Source organism: Vombatus ursinus, unplaced genomic scaffold, assembly GCF_900497805.2.
Source record: "Vombatus ursinus unplaced genomic scaffold, bare-nosed wombat genome assembly UNPS02008482.1, whole genome shotgun sequence".
NCBI lineage: Eukaryota > Metazoa > Chordata > Mammalia > Diprotodontia > Vombatidae > Vombatus > Vombatus ursinus.
In genome coordinates, this window is record NW_020948260.1 from 12,584 (window position 1) to 18,259 (window position 5,676).

General features: G+C 38.4%; 1 pseudogene; it reads right to left on the reverse strand.

The window, feature by feature from the left end:
* Positions 1 to 3,044: 3,044 nt before the first annotated feature.
* On the reverse strand, positions 3,045 to 3,449 carry LOC114034194 (annotated as a pseudogene).
* Positions 3,450 to 5,676: the final 2,227 nt, after the last annotated feature.

The window sequence follows — 5,676 nt, forward strand, 5'->3', positions numbered from 1 at the left end:
TATGTTTTATCTTATTCTGTGTGATTCTTGTCTGTGTTCTTCTATCTTCTACAGAGAATCCATCCAACATAAGAGAGCTTTCCTCTGGGTCTTTTTCCATTTCATTACCATCATTTGAACATTCAGACTATCCCATTTCATCATCCCTTACTCCCTATATTTTTTTAAAATTCAAATTTATTATTTATTTCTTTTTAAATTTTGAGTTCCAAATTTTCTCCCTCCCACTCTTCCCCATCTATTGAGAATACAAGCAATATATCATGCAATGAAATCATGCAATACATGTCCATATTAGCTATATTGACCAAAAAAAGCAAAAAAAGTGAGAAAATTATACTTCATTTTGGACTCAAGAGTTCATCAGTTCTCTCACAGGAGGTAGGTAGCAGTTTTTCACTGTTAATTCTTTGGAATTGTCTTGGATCACTCTATCAATCAAAGTAGTCAAGTCTTTCACAATTCATCATCATTACAATATTGCTGTTAACTGTGCACAATGAACTCCCAGTTCTTCTCTCTTCACTTTGCATCAGTTCATATAGGTCATGCCATATTTTTCTGAAACACTTCCCTCGTCATTTCTTATGGCCCAATAGTACTTCATCACAATCATATTCCACAACTTGTTCAGCCTTTCCCAATTGATGAACATCCCCTCGATTTCCAATTCTTTGCTACCACAAAAAAAGAGCTGCTATACATATTTTTGTACATATAGGTCCTTTTCCTTTTTCTTTGATCTCTTTGGGAGACAGACCTAGAAATGGTATTGCTGGATCAAAGGTTAGATGCAATTTTATAGCCCTTTTGGCATATTTTCAAATTGTTCTCCAGAATGGTGGGATCAGTTCACTCCTTCACCAACAATCTATTATTTTTTCTGTCATCCCTACCAGCATTTGTCATTTCTGATATGTGTGAGGTAGTACCTCAGAGGTGTTTTAATTTGCATTTCTCTAATCAATTGTGACTTAGAGCATTTTTCATATGATTATAGTGGCTTTGATTTCTTCTTCTGAAAGCTGCCTGTTTATATATTTTGACCATTTATCAATTGGGGAATGGTTTTTATTTTTATAAATTTTATTCTATTTTCTACATGTTTGAGAAATGAAGCCTTTATCTGAGAAACTTGCTGTGAAAATTTTTGATATTGCTTCATTGTCTATGGTGCCTTTTAGTGAAATGCATTTTCCCTGATTACCTCTTTTAATTAGGGCTATTTTTCCTTTTGGGGCTAGGATGTACAGTGGAAAGAGTGCCAGGCCTGGAGGCAGGAATACTCATATTCCTAAGTTCAAATCTGGCCTCAGACACTTACTACCTGTGTGACCCTGGACAAGTCACTTAAACCTGTTTGCCTCAGTTTCCTCACCTGTAAAATGAGTTGGAGAAGGAAATGGCAAACCTCTCTAGTATTATTACCAACAAAACCGCAAATGGGATCATGAAGAGTCGGACATGATTGAAACAATTAAAGAACAATTTTTTTGCTTTTGCTTTGTCTGAGGTCATGATTGCTAGCCCTGACATTTTTTTTTTTGTTTAGCTGAAGCATATTAGATTCTGCTCCAGCTCATTATTTTAACTCTGTGTGTGTCTTTCTATTTCAAGTGTGTCTCTTATAAATAACATATTATTTGATTCTGGTTTCTAATCCATTCTGCTATCCACTTCAGTTCTATGGGTGATCTCATCCCATTTACACTCACAGTTATGATTACAGTGCATTTCTCTTCATCCTATTTTCTTCTGTTTCTTCTTCTCTCTCTTTATTTTGTCCCTCCTCAAAAGTTTATTTTGCTTCTAACCACTGCCTCCTTTTAATCCACTCTTCCTTTTACCATCCCCCTACCCCACTTTTCTTCCTCTCTTCCTCTCCTATTTCCCTAGTCATATGAATCATCTTCCCCTATAGGAATGTAAACAGTTTAATCTTATTGAGCCCCTTATAACTTCTCTTTCATATTTACCTTTTTATGCTTCTTTTATGAGTCTTTTGTTTTAATGTCAAATTTTTGTATTCAGTTCTGGTCTTTTCACTAGAAATGCTTGAAAATCCCCTATTTCATTAAATAACCATTTTCCCCTGAAAAATTATACTCAGGTTTGCTGTACAGGTTATTCTTGGTTGCAATCTTAGCTCCTTTGTATTTTGGAATATTATATTCCAAGTTCTCCACTTCTTTAACGTGGAAGCCACTAAATCTTATCTATCTGGCTGCGGCTCCACAATATTTGAATTGATTTTTTCTGGCTGGTGGCAATATTTTTTCCTTGACCTGGGAGTTCTTGAATTTGGCTATGATATTCCTGGAAGTTTTCATTTTGAGATCTCTTTCAGGAGATGATTGGTGGATTCTTTCCATTTCTATTTTAACCTTTAAATCTAAGATATTAGGGCAGTTTTCCTTTATAATTTCTTGAGATATGATGTCTAGGCTCTTTTTTTAAAAAATGGCTTTCTGTTAGTTTGGTAATTCTTAAATTATCTCTCCTCAACTTATTTTACAGGTGAATTGTTTTTCCAATAAGATAGTTCATGTTCTATTTTTTTATTCTTTTGATTTTGTTTTATTGTTTCTTGATGTCTTATGGAGTCATTAACTTTCACTTGCCCAATTCTATTTTTTTTTAATTTTCATGGTTTTATTGTATAATGAGGTATTGAACATCTGAATAAATCAAGGTCGGGGCTGCACATGCAGCTGCTGCTTTCTCCTTTGTTTCTTTAGGTTACTAGAGCAACTTGTCAGTACGTTAAAAAAAAAAAGACAACCTTTTGCATTACTTAGTCTGTCTAAGGCATGAGCTGGTACAACACAAACTTCTGTCAGATGCAGCTAGTCTAACGTCTAAACATCATGCATGACACACTCATGTAGTGATGCCACTGCCCACCATGGCATCCACCCACCATGACCTTGCAGGCTTATGTATAATATTTGGAGTGTTCTAAGGGGGCTGGGGAGAAGAAGTGTGAATAATATGAGGAAGAGGAGAGAGAAGGAAACAGCATGGGTGCCTTGGGAAGAGGAAGCTCAGCCGAAGTTGTGCAGTGCTAGCCTGAACATGTCATTGGTGCACACCCAAGCATCATTGATGTTCTTTAATAGAAATATCTAGTGAAATCCCATGATAGGGTCTTCATCAGCCTTTAGCTGCCCCACCACCATGCTGAGTATACAGCTGTCAGGGGTGGGCCGGTGGTCCTGCTAGATTTTCTGAAATGGAAGGCTAGACAATTTCTCTGTGATGGCTGCTTTGCCTTGGAATTGCTGCCCTTCCCATGTAAGGCAAGATACATCAATACATATTGCTCCTAATTGGGTTCTGTCATTATCAAATAACTTGTAGTAATGTTGCATAAAGCTGGATCCAATCTGCTCCCAAATTGGCTTGTCTCCCATTCTGGATCCTCACCTAGCAGCGGAAACTGTAAAATAAGGGGAATGAATTAGAAGATGGTATCCTAGAATTAGAAGGTGGTCTCTTCTGGCTCTTAAGTTCTGTAATTAATACTGGGCTCCTGGGGTAATGCTGGGTCTGAAGCCCAACTGACTGGCATGATGGCAGCGGTGGTGGCACTGGTGGCAACTGGGCATGGTCCTGGACCAACTGTCTTCTCCCCCTCCCCCCTCCCACCCCAAACTTGAAGCACTCTTCCAATTCTAATTTTTAAGGGATTATTTTCTTCAATAATTTTGTGCCTCTTTTTCCATTTGGCCAATTCTGCTTTTTAAGGAGTTGTTTTCTTTGGTGAATTTTTGTGTCTCTTTACCATTAGGCCAATTCTGTTTTTTAAGGTGTTATTTTCTTCAGTCTTTTTTGGTGCCTCTTTTACCAAGTCATTAATTCTCTTTCCATCCATCACTCTCATTTCTTTTCCCAATTATTTCTCTACCACATTTTTCCCTTTCTTTAACTCTTCCAGTAATTCTTGTTGGGCTTGGATCCAGTTAGCATTTTTCTTTGAAGTTTTGGTTGTACCCGGTTTCATGTTATCTTCTGAGTTTGTGTCTTAGTCTTCCCTGCCTTTGTAGTAGCTTTTTGTGTTAAGATTTCTTTGGTTGCTGTTGCATTCTTCTCATTTTCCAGACTATTTCTTGACCTTGAACATCATGTTAAAGTTAGACTCTGCTCATCTGGGGGTGGGGAAGCCTTATCCCAAGCCTCAGGCTTTTTCTGCACTGCTGTTTTCAGAGCTCATTCTGGGGGTAAGTTTTTGGTGCTTCCAAAGTGGTGTGATTTGGGGAGAGGTCTGGTCACTGCCCTTCTGGTCTGCCCTCTGGTCATTACCCATGAAGTCCTCCTTTTCCCCTGCAACCACAAGTGCTCCTCTTGGCCCCAGAACTGTGAACAAGACCCTTGCTTTCCTGCAGCTACAAGTGCTAGTGCTCCATTCTTCCTTAGAACTGTGAGCAGGGACCCTGCTCCTTTGTGACTGATCATGAGCACTCCTTTCAGCCCTAGAATTGTGATACAGAACTGTGTATGGTTAATAGAGTTGCCGATCAGTTCCAGCTGTACCCAGTAGCAGCAAAGAGTCCCCTGTAATCTTTTTTCTGACCAGTTATCCAATCCCCTTACTGTCTCTGGGCTGAACACTCCCAAAGCTGCACCTGTTGCTACTGGTTGCCACCACCTCCAAGGTCCACTGCTGGTGTGGTGCTGCTGCCATGCTCCAGGCTGACTCCCATCCTGGTGACACAGACTTCTCCCCTCCCCTCCCTACCCCTTCCCTTCTCCTGCCAACTTTCTAAGTTGTTTTAGGCTGGAAAAATGTCTCACCCTGACCTTTTATTAGCTCTGTTGCTCCAAAATTTGTTTTGAGGAGTTAAAGTTGTTTGGAGGGGAATGTTGGGAGAGTTCAGTTAGCTGCTGCCTCTAATCTGCTGTCTTGGCTCTGCCCCCCCCTACATATTTTTATCATATATTTCATTGATGTTATCTCTTATAACACTTTTTGATCATAGTTCATCACTGCAAATATACTTCAGCCTATATGTGTCTGCTAGGTGTCATTCTATTGCCCTTTGGATCAACCAAACTTTTAATTCTTCAGAGATTGTAGTGTTGCAAGATTTCCAGCCATACATTTTGACCAGAAGAACATTCACATTGACATGATAGATCTTTATGCAAAATAAATGTATGGAGTTCTTAAAAGCACTAAACAATTTCCCAAATGCAATTTAGTTTGCACTTCTCTTATTCAATTCTGGGCCCAATTCATTGTCTGTCTACAATGTCTAGATATTTGTAGTGATACTCTAACTCAATGGACTGGTCATCCAACTCCACATCATAGTCTGGATAGTAGACATTTTTCATCAATTTAGTTTTTCCTCATGGATTGTTAGGTTGGCTTCTTTTGAATAATTACACATATCATTGAGGAAGTCCTGCAATGTTCTGGGACTTGATGCAGTTAATACAATATCTTTAAATCAATTTCACTAGACAAATATCCAAAGAAACATTGTACGGGTGACGGCAACCTGCCATTTTGCTTTTCATTGACAGAATAAAATAAACATTTCTAATGGTCATTTGGGTAGCATATCTACCAATAGTGCATTAACCTGACTATTCTGCTTTTTCTGTTTTCATTCCATACTAGGACTTTTTTTTTTTTTACAATCACTACCCTCAAATTTCCAGCATTTATAC